Below are 23,552 nucleotides of genomic sequence, written 5' to 3'. Positions count from 1 at the left end.
CAGGATGAGCCCTGGGTGTTATGCTATATGTTGGCAAATCGAACTCCAATAAAAAAATATACAAAAAAAAAAAAAAAGAACAATTGGTTCAACAGATCTTTCAATTGAATCAACCAAAGCGACCGATTCCTATGACTTTGTAGACTTGAGGACACACTGCTTAGCTTGTGCCAAATAAATGTGTAGTGAATGAAATAGGAAGGAAGAGGTCACTACTAGAGCCATCCACAGCTTAGTAAATTAGACTCGGGTTAGGAAAAGAACTTTTCATCGATTTCAATGAAGTAGACCATGTCATAGCAATGGAGTTGTTCTTTAATGATAAAGCTCCAGCTTTATTGCTAAGTCGGTTTTTCTCAAACCGAGGATGAGAAACTCCAGGCAAACAGAGAGAAGGTGCCTTCGGAGGGAGCCCAGCACATAGGCAGCACATAGCCTGGATGTGGCTGGATGAACTAAGGGCCCCAAGAAATGGACTGTGAAATTAAGCAGAGCTCGCTAACACCATGGCTCCTCCCAAGACAAGAGCTGTAATTTTCACAGATGGGTTGTCTGTGAGGGTCTCAATATTTAAATACTTATGGGAAAGGATCAGGTTCCAGCTCAAATCCCTAGAAACTCTTGTCAGTCTGGCCCCATGGGGACTCTTCCATCAGAGAGGTGTCCCATTCTTCCTTGTCTCACCATCTTCTACTTTCTCCATTCTATTCTTCAAAAAAAGGAAAAGAAAACAGAATTGAAAAAAAAGAGAAAGAAAGAAAGAAAGAAAGAAAGAAAGAAAGAAAGAAAGAAAGATAAAAGAAAGAAGAAAAGGAGGGAGAGAGGGAAGAGAGAAAGAAAGGAAAAGAAAGAAAATTGGCAACTCTTGTGCATATCCAGAGACTTCCATTTTATCTCTGACCTCAAAGATGGCTTCTCCAATCACCTTGTTCTCCAGGCTGAAAGGCATCTGAGGAGTCGCAGAAAGGGAAAAACCTTGGCATTGCTGACAAGACACACTGCAGCATCTGGGGTGTTCCTCGGAGACCTGTGGCCAGGCTAACCTGGCCTCACTTTGCTGAGCTTGCAAAACCTAGAAGATGAGGTCACATTTGGCCGTGACTATAAATAGACATCAGTGACAACTAAAACCAAAAGGGAGCTTTGCCCCTGATTCACAGGCTGACATCTCTGAACAAAGAAACTGGGCATCCATCATTATCGAGAAATCTCGAGAAAAGCAAAGCACACTGGAAAGTAATTGTTGTGTCTTCCTTTTTTTTTTTTTTTTTTTTTTTTGCTTCCCTTGAAGTTCTTTGATCTCAGAAAGATATCCCTTGAGTTCCAGTATCAAGATGAGAGAGGATTCTGAGGAATTCCCTGTTGCCTGGGATTCCCGAAGAGAAAGTACCTGGCAATTTTCTTATACCTCCAAGCTGCATCGTGGCTTTATCACAGGAGCAACCTGAGATAGTACATGATCTATTCTCAGTGAGACCTGACACGGTAGCCTCCATCCCCACTATGGCCCTCAGAGTTACTTATAGCAAATGTGGCTGGATATCTTCCACGAGCCCATCCTTGGCTAACCACTCAGCAGGGCTGAACCCACAGTAAAATAGCCTCCCTGGCTCCCAACACCGCCTGTAAGAATCGGGATCCCACCATCTGCAGTACCTGTTCAGAGACAACTAAGCAGAGGTATTTGTCTTCCACATCACAAAGAGAATGTGCATGGAGAGCCAAGCTTCTTCCATTTTATGGAGTGGCAGGACCGGCTGCCTGGGAGTCGTCCTTCCATTTCCCCCGAAGCACAAGCTGCTGCTGCTGCTGCTCCCCTAGACTCTGAACCCCCCTTCACCTGAACAGCAGTGTCAGCCTGCACTGGTGAGAAAAAGGAGCCCGAGTTCTAACACTAATAACAGTATCCGAGCAAAGTCTGTTCAATCAGAAAATGCAAGTATAACTCTAAAAAAACTGCCATCTGGACTAGGGAAACATGTCATCTTTCAGACTATGCATAGCATCAGTGTTTTTCTTTGCACAAATTTAGCACTCTGCCCCCTCCCCCCTGCTCCCTCGCCCCCCTCCCTCCCCACCTCCCCCTTCGCCCTCTCTGCAGCTCTGTCATTTGAGAAGGCCTGTCTTCACTTTTCTTTGTATTTAATTTTTCATATCATTCGCAGGACATATCACATATTTGTTGTGATTTATTCAATACCCATCCCTCCTCTGACTTTGGAGAAGGCTATCACCTTCCCCTCCTGCTCTTGGAGAATCTGCCAAGTCCGCAGTTTGTGATTTTTGTCATAATCCATGTGCTTAAACTGTCAGGGGAGACTGTCTCAAGATTCTGTGGGTCCCCAAAGCTGCCCCCCCACTGTCTGCGCCACTCAGGGTTAGTTCTGAGGAGGAGGCAGGGCAAGCCTGAGCCGGGACCATGACTCCTTGTATTGATTTCCTTCTTATGCATTTCCTAGGAATGAATGCAAATCCTAGGACTTGCTAAAATGCATATGACCATATTTAAAATTGTCCCTTACAGGCTGGGGACATTTAAGGATTAGAAAATGAAGTTTTTCTGCACTCGACATTTGGCCATGATGGGTTCCTTCAGTGGTATGTGTTGGCTCCATTTCCAAAATGGCAGAGTATCTCTGTTCAGAGTGAAAGAGAGAGAGAGAGATGAAAAAAACCCCAAACTACTGGCATAGGCCAGTTGTTTATCAAGATATTTTCCAGTAAGAGGCCTCAAGAAACCAGAAGTGAAAAGGCAACCATCATCTGGCCATAAGCAAATTTTTATGAGCCTCAGCCATGTGTAGAATCCAAAAACAAACAAACAAACAAACAAATAAATAAATAAGGCTCAAGCAATTTCTCTTTTTTAAAAAAAATTTTTATTTAAATTCAACTTGCCAGTATATAGTATAACACCCAATGCTCATCCCATCAAGTGCCCCCCTCAGTGCCCATCAGTCAGTCCCTCCATCCCCCCGCCCACCTCCCCAGCCCAATCTATTTCCTACAAAAGACCTAGAGGATGTACCACTTAAAGTAGCAACAAGGGACCAAGACAAGGTTTGTTCTTTGGTTTCTTGTTTTTATTACAGGCATTGCTCTCCCCCTTGCTCATTGTTAAATAGGCACAAGTTTTGGCCCTCTTCCTGGAAGGTAAACTGCTCAGAGGCAAAATCCATGCATCGCCTCAATAGCAACCAACAGGAAGTGGATTCCCAATGAATTAAGTAAGTGAATGAATGTCATTTGGACTGGACAGTCTCATCAACTCTCTGTGATCTAGGGAAGAGAGGCCCTGGGGAGAGCGCTCAGGAATTCCATCCACTACTGTTCCTGCTCTTTCAGGGCATCACCGCCCCTCTTGGCAGCTATATGATAACGGACGTGCCACCACAGTGGCCACATACATACAAAAGTATTTTTTGCCAAGGTGACACCATGATATGCAAACTCGAGGCTTTTGCGTACTCCTAACACAGGTTCATAATCCATTTTAAGCCCTTGATCTATGTCAATCCCAGCTCTCCTGCTACTGTTCCCCAGCTTGGCTTCTCTGCAGCTGAAATTCCTCCGCCATGCTCCCTTTTAAGGTCATTAGGAGAATCTCCATATCTTGAGGTTTCCTTCTGCCCTTACTGCTTAGAGTCACACCACTTTGTTTCTCAAAAAAAAAAATCTTGTCAACCCAGATAGGGTATGGAAAGATCAACCCTGCTACCGACCCCATGGTCTTGGGCAGTTCACTTAACCAATAAAGTCCTCCATTTTCTCTACTCTAAGATGAGGGAAATACTGGCTGCCTTTCCTAACTCCACCACTGGAATCTGTGAGGTGCAAATAAGACAAAATTATATAAACAGGTAGCAAAACCGCAGTGTGTTTTCCACATGCAAGGTGTGACTCTTATCCTGGACTGCCTAAGGATTTATTTTGTGAAATCGAGACTATCCCTTGACATTCATAGGTCTTTGTTTTGCTCACCTATCAAGGCAGAAATTTGCTTTGAGATCTTGAGCAAAAGATACTGTCGTACTACAAATTACCATGATCTAATTAGGCCTCCCTCCATAAATCTGTCATTTGAAAGCCATTCAGGCCTGCTCAGCCCAGCCCTTGATTTAAACTGCTCCAGGAGTCTAGCCGAAGATATGTCCAGGACAGAATCCAACACAATATTCCAGTCTCCTCCCACTGCTCCCTCGAGGATGGGCTGTTCACCAATTTTGGCCACAATAACAGTTATGTAGAAGAGAGATTCATTATAGTTTGGGCATAGATCTTAACCAGTGCCCATGCAACCTCGTGACAACATTATTTAGCATTCAGATTGGATGTGAGCTCTTATTGGAAAAAGAATATTGCTAAAGATTAGCATTGCTGGGCCCTTGAAGCAGAGAGAGATAGGAAAGATGCATGTGTGCTCTATTAAATGGACAGGTGTATGCAGCACCCCTTAAGTATGATGAATACTTTGCAGTGACATATAAAACAGAACTTGGGTTTTTAAAAAAATAGTGGTGTTGGCCAAATCAAATAATGTTCATTCCTGGTTGTTCTAGTTGAAGAAGATCTTTTTTTTTTCTTTTTTAAGTTTAGAAAATCCAGAGTAGTAGGTAATCCAACATTCATATATATTCATATATACTGAGCTTTCAAATGTATGTTTGTGCTTATCTTTGATGATGGGTGTCTCGGAGGTTCTGAGAATGCAAACGTAGCAATGTAGCAGCCTCTCCCACCTCCCTCGCCCCCCACCCCACCCCCCCTGTCGTCCCTCAGGAAAATCTGAGAAGCAGAAACACTTGCCCATCCTTCCTCTTCTCTTCTCCTTCCCGGTCCTGCCATTTCTGCTTTCCCACCCTCGCCCCACCATCCCCAAACAACACACCCACCACACTTCCACCTTCCCTTCTCCCTGTGCCTCATTCCAGGCTGTTTGGGTTTCAAAGAAATGCTCTGTGTGCAAAGCAAACAGAAAGTGGTGGAGTATCAACAAAGCATTATTCAACAGCTAATGGGCTTAGGATCTCTAGAGGAGCCAATTCTGGGCCAGGAGAACCCAACTCGGGAGCACACCGAGTCACCAGGATGTGCCCTCCATGGCTTTCTTGGGCACGTCGGGAGAGCCATAGAATCATCCCGTCCCAGATGAAGGCAGCATGTGATTGATGTCAAGGGGGAGGGAGGAGTTGTGGTGTGGACGTCCCCCCAGAGACAACCAGGTAAATCAGCCAGGAAGGGGCAATTGGTAAGAAGACAACATCTGCAGGCCTCGCCCGGCTCTGCGCCCTCACTGGAGGAGCCTAGGCCGGCGGCCCTTGGCTCTCATCCGCAGAGGCCCACATGAAGGTCTGGTGCTGAGGGATGAGGCAATTAGGGAGGAGGAGGCCAAGGAGAAATGAAGCAGCAGGATCAGAGGCAAGAAGCCGGAGAGGAATTAACCAATAAAGGACATCGGGGCGGCCCCTTTCACGCGGGCTCAGAGTCCTGTGGGAGGCCAGCGCCCACACACAAGGAGAGCACAGAACCCAGCTTTGCAAGCAGAGCCTGGTCAGAAGGAAAGTCTGAGGAAGCGTCAGCCGGGGCTTGAAACCCTACTAAGGAAAGGGGTCGGGTGAATGTTTTCAAAATAAAAAAGGCTGAGAAGAGAACAGTGCACGGAGTGGCACCAGAGGTCACCTGGCACATTCAAGTGTTTTATTGTTGCTATCAAAAAGATGCTTGGAAAGGGAAAGGAAGAAGGGAAAAAAATGCTTTTAAGTTTTGCGTTCCTTTTTTCTTTCCTCAAAAAGAGGCATTCGAGAGATCGGGCTGAGGATTATTTTTGTCTATTTTGGGAGACGATGCTGGTGTCATTGGACTCCAACCAGCCAGGGAGTAGAGAGGCAAGCAGCCGAGTCTGGGCCTGAATTCCTGAGGCTGCAAGTGGCAGCCACGTGAGTGTGGGAGCCACGCACAACGGCGGCGGGGACGTGTGCAAGGACGGCCAGCGGCCCTTCTGTCCCTGGGCCCCCTGACCTGAGATGCTGGCCGAGCTGCCACTTGCGTGGCTGTTCCCCCCAGCTCCCTCCAGTCCCCAGAGGGAAAAACACTCAGAGGGGGGAGGGAAAAAAAAACCCTTCCTGAAGGACCGCTCCAGACCCAATGCCAACCTGAGACAGCTGCTGATGTTGAACAACAACATCAAGGGCCTACTGTCCCTTCCTGCCCCTCCTCCTCCTCCACCACCACAGAAAGGACTGTGAAAAGACCAAGAGTTGGTGGGCAGCCAACAAGAACTAAAGAACTTGCAGCTGGTAAAACCACCTGTGCCTTGTCAAATTCCAGCCAAAACAATCCCTTCCCCCGAGTCTCCCATTAAGGAGAAGGGGAGAAAATCTGATAATAAGATGAGAATCAAGGGGGTGGAAAGTGAGTGGGGTGGCTCAGGACCAAGCACTCCGCCAGTTGGGGAAGAGAAGATAGGGAACCTGTGCCAGTGGAGGTCAAAAATTCAGCTCTATGTTCTTGAGAGAGAATGAGCTACAACCGTATGCAGCCAAGCCAGGCGAGCCACCCTCAGGATTCAGCCTTCCGGTTGGGCAGTGCTTTGCAGCACCAAGGCAGATGTCTGGACCAATGTGGCAGATGGCATAAGGAGGGTCCACGAGTTCAAATGCTGGGTGCCTGTAGGAACAGCATTCCAGAAACACATCCCCCTTGCCCTTCCTAATGGCAAAATCAAAAGATGACTAGAGGTTAAACACTCCCCACCTGCACTGCCTATCTGTCATCCATGGTCCACTTGGAAGGTTTCAGTTCAGAAGGCCAAGGTCCCATGGTCAGGCTACATAAAAGGTGTGTGAACCATAGTGAGAGAGATGACATTCAAAGATCCCGGAAAAATAGCCCACCTTCGAGTAAGATGTGTTCTTAGATTCCAGCTCTACTATCATTTCCTCTTCTCCATGTTTCTTTCTTCCACTACCGTAAGTTTATTAGTTATCATTCCTCTAGCGGCGGTCTTTAGGAGTAACCACACAGTCATTGGGAGCGCGAATAAATGCTGGTTCTAAAATTAGAAAGTTCTCCTTGTCCTTTGAAGATTAGCTGAATCTCTAACTAGTGTTATCATTGGCCAGGTAATGTTGGCATGAACTAGAATTGAATTTTTGCTGGCATCCCCAGCTGAAATCCAACATCACAGTTGATAGCCCTTAAAGATTAGCAGGTCATTCCCTGTGTTAAAACTTCATTTTCAAAGTATTTATTCATTTCACTGATGATTGCCACCCTCGTCTGGCTTTTTCTTTAGAGCATCCAAGAGAATGCTATAACCAGAAGGATGGTCAGAATAAATAAACCCATGGTCAGTGTCCACTGTAAACACCAAAAGCAATATCCTGTCATTTGTCATAGGAAGGATTGGTGCAATTGGTAAAGATGGAGAAACAGGGTTTCTTTTTTTTTTTCTGGTATTAAAATGCTCCATTTTATACACAAAAATAAATCTGCATGATGACAGATTTTGTTGTTTATTAAGTATAGGTTTATTAATATATATTTATTAAAAGCACAGTGCTTTTAATGGTAACAATGCTCTGGCAGTATTCTGGCCAAAAGTGTACAACTTAAATCTAATTATAAGCGAACACCAAACAGATCCAAATTAAGGGATTCTCTACAAAATGACTGGCCTATATACTCTTTTTAAAAATGTCAAAGTCAGGAAAGACGCAGAAAGACTGAGGACTCATTCTAGATTACATGAGACTCAAGAGCCATGATCACTAAATGAAATGCATGATTCTGGATTGGATTTTGCACCAAGAATAAAAGGATAGCTACAAAGGGACTCTTTTTTTTTTAAGATTTTATTTATTTATTCATGAGGGACAGAGAGAGAGAGGCAGAAACATAGGCAGAGGGAGAAGCAGGCTCCCTGTGGGGAACCCAATGCAAGACTCGATCCCAGGACCCTGGGATCATGACCTGGGCCAAAGGCAGATGTTCAACCACTGAGCCACCCAGGTGTCCTACTATAAAGGGATTCTTGAGAAATTTGGTAAAATTTGGATATTGAGTCTGTAATAGTGCAGTTTCAATGTTTATTTTCATGATTAATTTTAATACTTTACCATAGTAAAGAAAGGTCTTTAATCCTGAAAAATAAGAACTGAGATACTAAGGGATAAAGGGACACTGTATTTCCAACTTACTTTCAAATAGTTTGGAAAGAAAAGATAATATGCATACATACATGAACATATACATAGAGAGAAAGAATGACAAAGCAATGAGGCAAAATCGAAACACTTGGTTGATCTGGGTAAACCCTATATAAAGCGGTCCTTGTACGATTCTTGCAATTTTTTCTCTAAGTGTAGAATAACATTAAAAAAAAGCAAAACCTCCTCCAATCTTCTGCCTCAGAGATAACTATTTACATATTTACAGTTACAATGCATATTTTCTGTGGTAAGCAGATTCTAAAATGGTTCCAAATGTCCCCAACCTCCTGGTGTTCAAGCCCTTACGTGATCCTCTTCCCCTTGTGTGTGGGCTGAAGCTAGTGACTTGTTTCTAACAAATAGCATGCTGCAAAAGTGATGGATGTCAGTTCTGAAAGCAGATTATAAAGTCTGGGAGTCCCATCTTGCTACACTCTTTTCTCTGACTCCCCTCACTTGCTAGCTCTAAGGGAAGCCAGATGCCATATTTCAAATTGCCTTATGGAGAAGTTCACGTAGCAAGGAAGTGAGGGTGGCTTCCAGCCAACAGCTCTTGAGGAACTGAGGCCCTCAGCACAACAGCAGAGAAGGAACTAAATCCTGCCAGCAACCACATACATAAGCTCGGAAGCTGATCCTTCCCCAGTCGAGCCTTGAGATAACTGCAGCCCTCACCAACACCTTGAAGGCAGTCTTTCAAGATGCTCTGGTCCAGAAGACCTGGTCCAGCTGTGCCAGGAATCCTGACCCACAGAAACTGTGAGATAATAAATATTTGTTGTTTCAAGATACTGAGTTTTGGGGAAAATTTGAAAAGCAAATAATACATTCTCTAACTTTCTTCTCTTCTTTTACATATATTTTCTTCTTTTCTTGGGAGAAAGGAGGTTAACAGTATCATGGATAGCCTTCCATGTCACAATATAAAACATTATTTCATTATTTTTAACAGCCAGGGTTGCTAAGTATTTTTCAAAGTGTGCATTGCAAAGGAGCACCTGGCAGAGGAGGATAATGGAAGTTAAATTCTATCCCGTGCTTCATTCAACGAATTGTGCTTCCTGGCATTTGGCTTTGTTCACCCAGAGGAGAGGCTTTTTCGGATTTACGCGAAGGTGCCTTCTGAACTAGTGGCAGCCCTGTTAACAGCTATGTGATATTCCATCATATGGATCTACTATAATTTGCATAACCAACCTCATCTTGCTGGCCATTTACCTTGCTTCCTGCGCTGTTATTACAAAATAACATGATAATTAGCCACAGTGACAGTGCTTGTGTATAGATTTTTGTATTCTTGTACAAACATTTCTGTATAAAAGATTCTAAAACAGGATCCCTTGACCTTAGATTATGTCCATCTTTAATTTGAAAGATCCTGACAAATAAACCTTACTAAAAGTCTTTACGTGTGTATACTGCTAACAAATATAAAGAAGTTGCTTATTTCCTTATCCCCTTACCAACACAGGATAAGATCAATCTTTTAAATATTTGCTAATCTGATAAGTAAAAAATTTTATCTCAGTTTTATAGATCATTTGTAGAAAATCAAATATTTCTAACTTTCTGTTCTCTGAGTCAGAACAATTTCATAGTAATACTGAGTCAGTCTTTTCCCTCAAATATGCAGGCGATGTTGAACAAATTTGTTAAAGACCAGAGAATCAGACCCTACCCAAGCAATATCCATTCACTCAATCCTATCTCTCGGGTGATATGTGGATATAAGAGAGAAATACAATGCCAAGTGAGTATACAGTTTTAGCAAAGGTCTTCCAGCATTTGACTTTCTGAACACCAGTCTCAATAAAACCTTTGTTGACTCTTCACCAGATTTGCTTGTTTAGCCACCATCACCCTCTTTGTAAATAAGATCACTTTCATTCAACTATTTTGACGCAGGTTGTATGAGTAGAACCAAATGCTAATGAGAAGACCAAGGTTTAAGACCCGTGGAATTGTAAGCCTTGTTCTTCTACTAGGTGTGTATGTGTGTGTGTGCGTGTGCACGCAAGTGTGAGTGTGTGTGTGTATCAGTCCAGGTCTCTGAGAAGCACACATCAAGACAGGATTAGATGTGCAAGAATTTTTTTAGGGGAAAGGTCTGTGGTAGAAAATGGTGAGGAAACCAGGAAAAACTGGAAGACCCACCAGGCAGTCCTACAAGTATGACCCCAAGAGAAGGAGAGAAGGCTGGTAGTTGGGTGGAAGCATACTAGAATGCCATACATTCTAAGGAAAGTTCAACAAGACCTTGGAGAGTCCTGCAGTCAAAGTCATCTGTCAGAGGAGTCCAGTGTCTCCCAGGGTCGAAATTGCCTTAGTATTCATGCCACACTCAGTCATTGGCTGGAAAATGCCCATGGGAAGCCGGACCTTGGTGTAAATGCAGCCATAGATTTCACAGCACAACAGCTGGAGGCCATGGTCAATTGCACTCCCTAGGGTTGGAGGCCTACTAGGCTCATTGTCAAGGTCACTACCACACATTATCAGTGAGCTCATCATCAGACACAGCTTCAGTAATTATAAAAACATAAAATAGAGAGGGAATTCGTGCTACATTTTTGGTTTCTTGCTTCCATAAGTTTTATGCAACTGTTTACCTTACTTTCAAATAACAACAGAAAGCTTTTCTATCTGGTTAATGATTGCGTAACTTTCCTAAGTCCCACAGATTAAAAGATGAAGACCTGTAAAACAGAGAAATAGCTGGAATTCTGTATGCAAGCAACCAAGAAATGGACAACAATAGGGGGCTGTAGAAAAGCAAAGAAGAAGAAAAATGAGAGGAAGTCAGAGGAAATCTAGATATTTCAGAGGCAGGTAGCCAGGAAGACATTCCCAGCAAAGGCAGAGTGAAGGGTATTGAAGAACAAGAATGTCCAGTCATCAGAATAGGGTTTATTTTTATGCAAAGCACCAGCATCAGATATACAAATTACCAATTACCTACTAGGTTGTTTTTTTTTTTTTATTTTATTTATTTATTCATGAGAGACACACAGAGAGAGAGGCAGAGACACCTGCAGAGGGAGAGGCAGGCTCCCAGAGGCGAGCCTGATGTGAGACTCCATCCTAGAACTCCAGGATCAGGACCTGAGCCAAAGGCAGACACTCAACCACTGAGCCACCGAGGTGTCCCATCTACCAGGTTTTTAAATGCTAGATTTTGGGAAGATGGGGTTAAATACTAGTACTTCTCTAAAATATATGTCTTAAATATTGAATCCTTTTTGCTAAATCTCTAGGGAGGCATTTATTATGTTGAATTCTATGGAACAATCCAAATCTTTTGCTTAAATTCAAATTTATCTTTATCAAATATGGTTTTAAAGGTTCATAAGCCAGAACTTGGAAATATCTCATGCTGTGCAAATACTGTCATAATTGTTTAATGTGTGTATGTGTTTGTACTGGTTTTGACCTTTGCTTTACCTTTTAGACCATGAACTCTTTAGGAATATCTTTACGAATATAGGGGCACCTGACCAGCTCAGTCAGGGGTGCATGCAACCCTTGATCTTGGGGTTGTGAGTTCGAGCCCCACGGTGGGTGTAGAGATTACTTAAATAAAATCTTTTTTAAAAAGAATATAAAATATTTTCTCCTGCCTCTGCATTTATCCCAACAAGATTGTTATTTGATCATGATCATGATGTTTGAATTCAGGCAGTCTATGTACAAAAGTAAAATATTTTATACACATATTAATACAAATTTGGTAGGCTCCCCTTTATCTATTTCCACCTTTGTTGCATTTGCCACTGTCGATCAATCACTTCCTGGATGATGCTTCTTCTTGGCCTCCCATTACATTGACTTGTTGGCTCTCCTAGCTTTCCTCTTTCTCCCCAGCTATTTTTGATTTTCTGTCACCTCTTAATTTTGAATATCACACATCAATTTCTCTGAAGCCTTCCATTTTGTGGCTTCCATTATCACCTCTACCCTAATATTCCCATTGTATATCCCCAAATCTTACTTAGCTCTGATCCCGTAGTTCCAAAATCCACCAGGATGTTTGTGTCAAAAATATTCTGCCATCATTGCTAACTCAGTTAGATCCAAAGCATTCTCTTGCTACCACTTATCAATGCCACTACCATTGTTTTGAACTCTTGCAAAAGAAACTGTGATATCTTTGAATTATTCTTTTTTATTCTTCTACCCGCATCTCACTGCTTTACCAAATCATATTTCTCTTTTCTTTGCAAAACAATATATCAGCGGGTCTAGTCCCAAGTCCTTGGCTTGATGAGGTTGTGTGCTCCTTCAAGGCTGGCTCATATCCCCTTTCTCCATTTAAAAGAAACCTCAATGTCTCTCCCAAAGTTTCCAGAGTTTTCTGGGGATCTTATATACCAGCTAGTCATTCTGGTCCCTATTTGCCACTTCTAATAAATTTTCAATCTTCCTCATAGCTCAGTTGTGTGGCTCTTCACACTGTGGACCCCAAGGGAGCCCCAGAATGGGATATAATCCCTTTATTTTATTTTATCCCAAACATCTCTCACCCAACAGAGCCCAATAAAGCAAACTTTACTGGAGATTTCAATAGTAATAACAAGAAGCCCATGTGATTGCAGTAAGATCAGATAATAAAACTAAATACTCAACTTCTTTGTTTGTAAGGGTCACATATACCTTTCTGTCACCAGGGAATATTCACTAACCTTCTCTTCTGCTAGGGCTCCACCCCTCATCATGTCTCCAAGTTCTATCTCCTCTCTCTTAATCTCCTGTCTTCTCTGCTGGCTTAGTCTCAACCCCCAAGTTCCTACTTACTTCTTATGCAGGTAAAGTGGGACCAACTCTTGGAGACTCTGGCAATAGTTTATCACTTTGTCACATAAGGTTGAGAGCTTTTTGTAAGTGGGTTTCACATCTGAATCATTTTTATAATCCCTATGGAGTTTTTGGCCAGATGAATGCCACATAGTAGGCTCTTGATAAATGCCTAATAAATTCAACTTGGACTGAGTTCATTTTCTTTGGAAATGGGAATGGTTTTCACTGTGTAACTTACCTTTCCATGCAGATGACTATCCTGTGAAACTCATTTTGACAGGTTAGGTTACTTGAGAAGGTTAAAAAATATATGATATCAAATAATCTGTTGGATTGACTTTTGACATTAAAATAACCACTTCCTTGGGACTCTTTAGCAGAAAGTTTTGATTTATTCATTCAGTAAAAGGCATCATCTGCATCTAAAGGCCTGTGCAAGGAGCTTTGTGGAGTCCAAAGCTAACTCACACATGGTCCTAACTCAGGATGCCTGAAATCTATAGGGGTGACAAGGATATGGATTCTTATGTACAGTGTGTAGAAGTTTGTATTCTCTCAGCTTGTGTTGGAAAGATGTGACTCATACCTGGAGATATGTTTAGGGCATGGTAAGGATGATTATCCTTTCCATTTGAGCCTTATGTTGACATTGACATGTCATCAGAAGGCTTATCCTAACTTCTTGATTTTACTTTATTTTTGGATTTTCTCATGAAAAGCTTACAATTCTATTTTATTCTTTTTAAGATTTTATTTTTAGGTCATCTGTACATCCAACCTGGGGCTTGAACCCACAACCCTGAGATCAAAAGTGGCATGCTCCACTCACTGAACCAGTCAGGTGCTCTGAAATGCTTGCAATTTTAAATATCTTTATAGAGAAAATCGAATCTTGACTTAGATTTCACATTTACATGGCTTTTCTGAAAAGTATTTCTTTTTCTGTCAACACAAGTGACACTCGACTTATGGCCACTGAAGGGATCAGCAGTGGTTCTGGAATATAGTCAGGTGCGCCACAGCCCCGCACAGGCCACTAGCTTTATGACCTCAACTAATCTAACCCACTCACCTCCAAGTGAGAAGGGGCCATTTAAATGGACCCCACTCAAACACTGAAATTGGCTCTGTTGCCCTTGCCAAGTGACTGTGCATCTATAATTGGATACCTCTAGTGAAAAAGACCTCACTTCCTCTTTAGGTTCCCCATTCTAACATCAGACATCTCTCTTAGAAATGTCTTCATTATATTGTATGAAAATCTGTCTCCTGGCATCTTCAGCCACTGATCCCTGTTCTGCCCAATTGGGGTCATCCAGAAAAATAATCACTCTTCCTCTGACTAGTGCTGTATTTGATGATAATAAAGATGTTCCCCTACTCAGTCTTCTCTCCTCCAAACGAAAAATCTCCTGTCCCTTCAACAACACTTCATTGGACTGAGTTTTGAGTCCTTTTTCTAGGTTTCACACCTTCTTTGGAAATATATACTTCATTTATTTCTTTTTTAAAGTATAGCATCTGGACAACACATTTCATGTGTGTTCTAAATACTATTGAATACAACAATTACCTACCTAATTTTAAACATAAGCTTTTAAAATGCCTCTTAAAAGCATATTTCTTTGGGGCTTTTTTTTGGGGGGGAGGCACCATTCACATTATTTTTTATATTGAGAGTCATGTCAGTTAAAATCTTTCTTTTTCACATATGCTGTGGCTAAGCCATCTGTACTTGCAATATAAGAAAAGTTTGATAAATATTAGCTATCATTATTAGCAATTATCCTTTTTTGTGACAGTAAATTTGACAAATATGTTCTCTCCAAGTTTATCTAAACATTGATTTAAACTTTAAAAAATAAAACCGAGTAAGGTTGAAGCTAGAGCTCACAGTATACTTGTAAAATCCTCTCTCCTGATTTAAGTATAGCAATCCTATACTTAAACTGCTTTGGGCATAGACATACATTAGTTACTAATCCTCCCTATTATCTTTAGGGAGCCAAACTTTCCCATTTCCCTTAGCTCTGGATATGATGAGATCCCAGGGAATGTAAATACTACTTCCTGTTTTGCCTCTCCCTACCTCTACCAATGCCCCCTAGTACAGCAGAACTGCCTCCTCCTCTCTTCCTCTTTCTATTTCTACCTTGCCCTCCAAGTACAGTTCTTCCAGATGGCCCTAGTGGAGTCTCATATTCACTAACGTATATGTCCTTTCAGCCACTTTGAGCCACCCACCAGCACCACTGCCAATTCTACTGGGTACCATTATTTTGGTAAGCACAGCTCCCATCTCCACTGGATGTAACACCAGCTGCCTCTGCCAGCCACTACCATTTTCACATGGAATGATGGTCTCCTATAAAACACTGTTACGGCTTTTGCCAACTCTTGACCATACCACTATTGCTACACTGGAGTCCTCAATTTGCCAAAATGGACTGTGGTTTATGGCAGACCAACTTTCTCATGCTTTCTCAAACTGTTTGTTTGTTTATATAATCTCTACATCCGACATGGGGCTTGGACTCATGACCCTGAGATCAAGAGTCACATGCTCTTCCGACTGAGCCAGCCAGGCACCCCTGAGCTCTCTACCCTGTTGAAAAGGCACAATGCAGTGCTGCTTGGGTCCCTGATATATTTAAATGAATTTTGGGTTAATTTTTATTTTCAATTTTTTTTTCAATTTACAGGTATAATCTCTCTCCCTAGGGGCCAGACATGAGCTCCTATAGCTGGACCAGAAAGCAAGTCAGATTTGCTCTTCCCCTTCCTATATTTTCTTGTCATTTTCATACCTGGTTCCTTCTTCCCTTTGAATGAATTTTCTCTCAAAGACTACCTTAGTCTACTTTTACCATCAGTCAGACAGCACAAGCTTGAACCTCAAACTTACCCTCAACCTATGATCCCTACTACACACACACACACACACACACATGCACACACACGTGTGCATACACACACACAACTACCATCTATGGATTCCTTTCTATGTGTGTGTCACTGTAAAAAATGTTACCTATATTATCTTGTTTCAATCCTCACAATTCTTCAGTAGAGGCAAATATTACAATCTTTACCATATAGACGAGGACACTAAAATTCCAAGCGTTTATATAACTTTTTAAGGTTACATAATATAATGTTGACAGAACTGTGATTGCGTCTGTGCTTTTAACTGTCACATTACTCTCCCTCCCTTCTTTCTCTATCTTACGCCCAAGTGTCATGTAATAAGGCCCTTATCCAGTACCTTTGCTTTGTCCTCAAATATGTCAGGAATCCAAGGACTTGTTCCTACAACTTTGGATGCTACCATCCTGATGCTGGCCATCAAGGTCTCTCCAACTACAATCTACTCACACCCGTCTCCCTGTTTCCTTGAAGGACTTTTTCTTTTATATAATAAATTTATTTTTATCGGTGTTCAATTTACCAACATACAGAATAACACCCAGTGTTCATCCCGTCAAGTGCCCCCTTCAGTGCCCGTCACCCATTCACCCCCACCCCCCGCCCTCCTCCCCTTCCACCACACCTAGTTCGTTTCCCAGAGTTAGGAGTCTTTATGTTCTGACTCCCTTTCTGATATTTCCCACACATTTCTTCTCCCTTCCCTTATATTCCCTTTCACTATTATTTATATTCCCCAAATGAATGAGAACATATAATGTTTGTCCTTCTCCGATTGACTTACTTCACTCAGCATAATACCCTCTAGTTCCATCCACGTTGAAGCAAATGGTGGGTATTTGTCATTTCTAATGGCTGAGTAATATTCCATTGCATACATAAACCACATCTTCTTTATCCATTCATCTTTCGATGGACACCGAGGCTCCTTCCACAGTTTGGCTATTGTGGACATTGCTGCTATAAACATGAGGGACTTCTTTAAGATGTACATTAGATAATTTCACTCCTCTGCTCCATCCAACTAATGATTTTCCATAGCTTTCTGGAAAACATAAAGTTGATACAATCCCCTTTGAGTTCTTGCCTCAACACTGAGGCCTTTTACCTGCCTGTTGACATCTATGCCTCTGACCTCATTGGCTGCTGTAGACACCGTCCCCTCAGGGGTCTCAAGGGATATTTACCTCCCTTCTGCCTTGAGTACTCTTTGCCTTGCTATCAACAACCTTGTTCCCTCTGCTCCAAGCCCAGTTCAAATGACCTTCTTATGGAATCTTCCTGACCAATCACCTCCCCACTTTGGAACTGTTTCCCCACATTTGAGTCCATATGACATTCTGTGTGTCTCATTTCATCACTTCCTGTCTCTCATCTTCAAATCTTTCACAATATACCCTCAGCACCTTGACCAGTGCCCGAGATGGACAGACTCTGGGAAATATATTTCCCAAGAAGTAAATTCAAGAAGAGGGTGAACAATAAATCAAAAATTAGGGAAAAAGTCTATTTTTAAACTTAATCTATTAATCTAGTTTTCCTAACCAAAACAAGCATGCAATTATTCCACTATGACTTGTTCTTTGTAAATGCACCCTGGCTTTTGGTGAATATGACTTTTATTTGTAGGAACTTCCCAAAGATAATCTGTTATAGCACCATGTTGTTAAACTCACCAATTTACAGTTTTCCCTAATCCATATTTCCTTTTCAAGTTAGGATAAAACTTGTACAAATGTGGTTCTGGTTACCTCTTATTCTCTCCAGTTCCTCAAAGATCCCAGACAGTGCTACAGTGACCAAATTTATAAATTCTTTTACAACCTAGAATCTAATTTTTCTTGGTCATAAATTCTGTTTCTATTTATATACCATAAGAGAATCTGTAATTCCTACTTTTGAGTTACTGAAATCAAATACTATTGGTTACCTATACTATGTGTAGTGCTAGGTGAGGAAGTCAAGGAGCCAGATATTGCAACTCAGGGGGTCCACAATCTAGTGCAAGAGACAGACATATAAGAACATGGTAGTAATCAATGTGATCAAGGTAGAAATAAAATCAATGGGCACAAAAGAAGGCCCCAAGAAGATTCAAGTGTTAATTCTATCCTGAGACATTAGGGGAAGTTAGCTATGGCTAAAGTCAACTATGCCAGGTCCAAAAGAATGAGTAGAAATTTGCTGGGTAAAAATTTAAGTAGAGAAAAGACATAAGGAACAGTAATTATTAAAGTTACTAGCGTAAATCATTTTCTTCAGATACCACAGTCAGTAAATTCTGCTGCTCAAGATCTTCCATGGGTTCTCTTCCCACTGTCACATTTATTCACAACTATTCAGCCTAACCATCAAGACCTTCACTTACTGATTCATTCAAGAAATATTTGCTGAATGCCCACTATGAGCTGGGCACTGTTCTGGACACTAAAAGTACAGTGGGAAACCAAATAGAAAGCCTGAACCTCAAACTTACTATCAACCTGTGCCTCCATGGAACTTGCCTGCTAGTAAAGGGACACAGGTAATGAACAAATAAGTAAAATAGATACAAAATTAGATATGTGCTGTGGAGAAAAGTAAAGAAGAGAAGATGTATCAAGAAATGCCTGGCAAGGGGTGCCTGGGTGGCTCTGTCTGTGAAGCATCCAACTCTTGATTTTGACCCAGGTCATGACTTCAGGGTTGTAAGATCGAGCTCCACATCAGGCTCATACTGAGCATAGAGGCTGCTTAAGATTCTTTCCCTCTCCCACTGTTACTCCTCTCTTCCTCTCAAAAAGAGAAAAGAAATAAAAGGGAAGAAAAGAAAAGCCAAGCCTGGCAAGGGTGGAGGAGTGATCAAGGATGCCTTCTCTGAGAAGATGATACATAAAACAAGACCCGAAATACATAAAGTTACCTGGGGGAAGAGCACTCAAGGGAGGAGTGAGAACAAAGGTTCTGAGGAGAACAACACTCTGAGGAGTGTTGGGATGTGTCTGAAGAAGACTCGGAGGCCAGTTGAGTTGGAGCTAAGTAGGTGAGAGAGAAAAGAGTAGGAAAGTGAGATGAGAGACTGGAGGCATAGTTAGAACTTGGTTTTATTCTGAGAGGTGGGAACTATTACAGAGTTTTAAGCAGAGGAGTGATGTGACCCAGTATGTTTTTCATAGCATCAGTCTGGCTGCAAAGCTATAAATGGATCAAGAAGGAGGTATGGGCAGAAATAGGAAGAATGGATTGGAGGCTACTGGACTTCTCTAGGTAATAGAGAGTTGGTAATAAGGTGGTGGCATAATGGTGAGGTAAAGTAATGTGTTTGGGACATAATTTGAAGATAGAGCTGGACATGGGCATATTTGCTTGTGACCTAATATGGAACATGAGAGAAGAGGGTAGGGAGATAAAGAGAAAGAGAAGGCAATCACAGGGGACTCCAAGGGTTTTGGCCTAAGAAATAAGCTTGGAGTTATCATTTACTAAGATGGGGAAGACTATTGGAGAAATGGCTTTAGAGGGAAGATCATGTGAAACCTTAGATGCCAATCAGATATCCAAGTGGAGATGTTAAGTAGTCAATTGTATATAGAAGCTCCAGGGCAAGTCTGAGCTAGAGAAAAAAAAAAAAACAAAACAAAACATGGGAATGTAAGAGTTGGCTTGGGCTGCTATAACATGATATCACAGACTGAGTGGCTAAAACAACAGAAAGGTATTTTCCTACAGTTCTAAAATCTGGAAGTCCAAGATCAAGGTGTCAGCAGGTTTGGTTTCTCCTAGGCCTCTCTCTTTGCCTTCTTGCTGTGTCTTCCCATGGTCATTCTCTATGCACACATATCCCTGGTATCTCTGTGTGTGTCAGAATTTCCTCTTATCAGGACAACAGTCACAAAGGATTAGGACCCAACCTAACGTCTTCATGTAAACCTAATTACCTCTTTACAGATTCTTTCACCAAATATAGTCACATTCTGAGGCACTAGGGGTTAGGATTTTAACATATGAATTTGGGAAGACACAATTCAACCCATAAATAGGAAGTCATCAGCTTATTGAAAGAGATTAGATGAAATCATTAAAGCAGTGAATGTAGAGAAAAGAGATGAGATGTCTAAAGGTGGAGCTGTGGTGTTCTTCATTGTTTAGAGATCAGGAAATGAACAGGAACCAGTAAAGGAGAATGAGAATGACTGGCCAGCGAACTGGAAGAAATTTAGAAACATGGTATCCTAAGAGCCTGGTGAAGGAGATATTCAAGAAGGAGGAAGTCACCTACAATGTTAAATTTTTCTTAGAGACCAAGGAGGTAAGAACGAAGAAGTCATAATTGGACTTGGAAAGCAGATACCATTAGTGGCCTCAATGAGAACAGTCTTGGTGGTTTGGGGGAGGGGAGTAGAAGCACAGGCCAGAGTAGAGTGAGAAGTGAAGAGAAATTGTGACATTGAATGTCCCAATTCTTTTGAGTTTCACTATAAAGAACAACAGTGAAATAGAGCCAAAGCTAAAGGGTGGTAAGTGGAGAAGGCAGGGATTTTTTTTAAGATGGGAAAAACAGGAGTGGTTGTTTGCTGAGGGGATTGATGCATCATAAGAGAAGAAAGGGATGATACAGAAGAATTGCCAGAGTGATGTCCTTGAATAGCAAGACTCAAGGCTGCTTGTAGTATCAAGTAGCAAAAACGAAGGGGTTTTCTTTACCTAGGAAGCTGAGTGTTGACGGTAGAGCACATAATACAAAGGCAAGGAGGTGGGTGGATGTGGTTGTAAAGGTTCTGGAATTTCCCTTCTGAGCCTGGGTGGGAGGAGAGATACTGAACATCTAGGAAAGAGGAGCGGGGACAAGGTCATTGGAAAGGTGAGAAGGAGAGTCAATGAACTAGGGAGTTATAGAATTGGCAGCTGACACTGAATGCCTAGTCGAAGATAGTCATCCTGAAGTTAAATGTTGACCACTCATCATAGTTGTGTCTTTTCCTCCAGTCATGGCCAGCTAGGAACGTGTGGGTGCCTTGTGGTTTGAGAGTTCAGTGTAACCAGGGCTGGCATTTTGCCAGATAAGTCTTATGAGAACAGTTAGAATGTTATATAAGGAGTTGCTCTAATGATGGGCCTTAGAATCTCAACTGGGGAAGAAGAGAAACAAGGACATGAGTCAGGTGAGTGATATACAGCAATAAAATGGTGGTCAGGTCAAGAAGGAGTCATCCTGGTAGGGCGTCTGGAATTGTTGGAGTCTGAGGACTAGAGAGAGAGCTAGAAAGATAGAAAGGGTTGGTCAGAAAGCTCTTTTCTCAGCTCTCTACTAAATGCTAATTCTATTCTAGAAGAGGGGCTATGATTTGTACTTATTTTTCTATTCCCAGAAGTGTCTTTTTAAAAAAGTTCACATAATAGACATCTCTTGAGAGAGAACCATTATTGTGTTACCAATTTGACGATTATTTTCAGGAGACAGAATGGGAATAGTGGAACGCTCTAACAGAGGAGCCAGCTCATCTGGGTTCAAGTTCAGACTTTTCCTCTCAACTCTCAGTTTGTGGGCTCATTTCTTAACTATTGTGAGTTTCAGTTGGCTCATCTGTAAAACGAGGAAAATAATAACTGCCCTGCAATTATTGTGAAGATCAAATGCAATAAGGTATGTGAAAGTGCTTTGTAAACTAAAAGGCCAATTAACAATAGCCTGAAATAGCCACAAGACCATGAATCACCCAGCAAAGGGAGAAACGCGAGCCTCCAAGGACTTTTGAGGGGGACCTTTGTGCCCCTTCCAATCTCTATGACTAAGCCAAGTGACATGTTTGTTGGACCCCAGGCTCTGTCTGCAGTTTTCTCCTTTACCAGCCCCTGTTTTTGTGCTCCAAGCTCTGCATCCTGTCAGAGAGGAACAGAGCAGGGACAAAAGAAAGTGAGGAAATCAGAGAGTGGACGAGAATTGGATGAAATGACATGTTCCGAGTGCCTACTTTATGTACATTTACCAGGCATTTTGCAAAAATCTCATTTAGTCTCATCTCCTCTGCTATTTGGTATTATCTTCTCTGTAATTCAGTATTACAGATGAGGAAACAGACTAGAGAGTTTAAGTTATTTGACCCAAACTCCACAATCCAGAGGTGGTGGGAGAGGAAACCAACCCATTCTCCCTCTGAAACCAAAGCCCAGAGTCTTCCTAATGACTCCAGGATTTACAAGTAACCCAGACGACTCCTCTCCACCCGGAAAAAATTTTCTTTTGGGAGAGTTTTCTGAACTCAAGCTCTCATTTTTCTCTGTGATGCTTAAGCTTCTAGAATAAGAGGAGGTTGTAGTCAAAGAAGAGAATCTTTTTAGAATACTAAAATTAGTAAAATCCTTGGGGCAAGGAATTATTCACACCAGAGCGAATACAACTTAGATTTTGGAAGTGGGTTGTCTTAAAAGTCTCTCTTAGTTTTTCATTTGCTCAGAACTTATCCATTAAGAGGTCTATGGCAACACAATAAAGGGACAAAGAGAACTGGGCTAGTATTCCAGACTCATGTTATCAGGGCGTCTTGGTGTTGAATGGTTACTGGTCTGGATATCTCATCCTGAGTAACCATCCACCCAAAACATAGTGGCTTGAGATAACAATTTGGTTCTATCTCTTGTTGACTAGGTTCTGCTGCATAGTTGATTCAGATTGGGTTCTGCTGGTTGGTTCTTGCTTAGGATTTCTCCTTTTACTTAACAGCCTGATGTTGACTGGCCTGCATCCTATGAAGGTTCAGTGGGTCTAGACATCCAAAGTGGCTCCCCTTCCTGGCTAGTGCTTAATTCTAATGACTGGGAGTCCAGTTAGCATTGTCAAGCAAAGACTGCACACATGATATTTTCACGTGGCTGGAGCTTCTCATTTCTCCCAGTCTCTAGGTTCTAAGAGGGAGCGTCCCAAGAGTAGAATGTTCTAAGAATTAGAAGAAAAAAGTTGCCAAGCCACTTAAGAGCTGTGCCTAGAACTGGCATGGCGTCGCTTCTACTGTATTCTGTTGATCAAAAGCAATCACAAATCCCATTGAGATTCAAGAGATTAGAGAAGTAAACTCCACATTTTGATGAGGAAGAGAAAAGGTCATGTTGCAGAAGACAGTAGGGATGGGAAACACTGCTGCATTTATCTTTGGAAAATACAGCCAGCCACAGTCACTAGTCCAGTGAAGTATCGTTGGCTTTCACAACAGTCCAACTTCTGGTGTTGGAGTCTGATCTAGCTCCTTCCGGACTCTCTACCCACATCTCATACCATTGCTTGCTATGCTGCAGCTCTATTATTTTCCCTCTTTTCTTTATTCCTACCTACCTCAGAGTTTTGGCACTGCTTCTGCACAAAATTCTCCTTCTCTCAGTTCTTCCCATTGGAGCCTCCCCCATATCATAGGAGTCTCAGCTCAAATATAACCTCTTCTGAGACACGTTCCCTGAAGAACACATGACTGTGCTTATGCCCTCCGTAGCCAATACATGTTTGCTTTCCTGTCCACCATCTGTCCTACCAGTATAACACAAGCTCCAGGAGAGCAGTGACCTGGTCTCTCTTGGCCACTGCTATTTCCCAGTGCTGACACCAGTGTCCACTGCATGGTGGTCATTCAGGCAATTTTTGTTAAATGAATGAAT

At 42.0% G+C, this 23,552-nt stretch overlaps 1 protein-coding gene across 4 annotated transcripts in view; it reads left to right on the top strand.

Moving 5' to 3' along the window:
• The window catches only part of LOC144316320 (uncharacterized), a 52,848-nt gene that overhangs the window by 11,275 nt on the left and 18,021 nt on the right, over nucleotides 1-23,552 (top strand). The window lies entirely within an intron of this gene.

This window comes from Canis aureus, chromosome 6, assembly GCF_053574225.1.
Source record: "Canis aureus isolate CA01 chromosome 6, VMU_Caureus_v.1.0, whole genome shotgun sequence".
NCBI lineage: Eukaryota > Metazoa > Chordata > Mammalia > Carnivora > Canidae > Canis > Canis aureus.
This window is presented reverse-complemented; position numbering and strand designations above follow the sequence as displayed.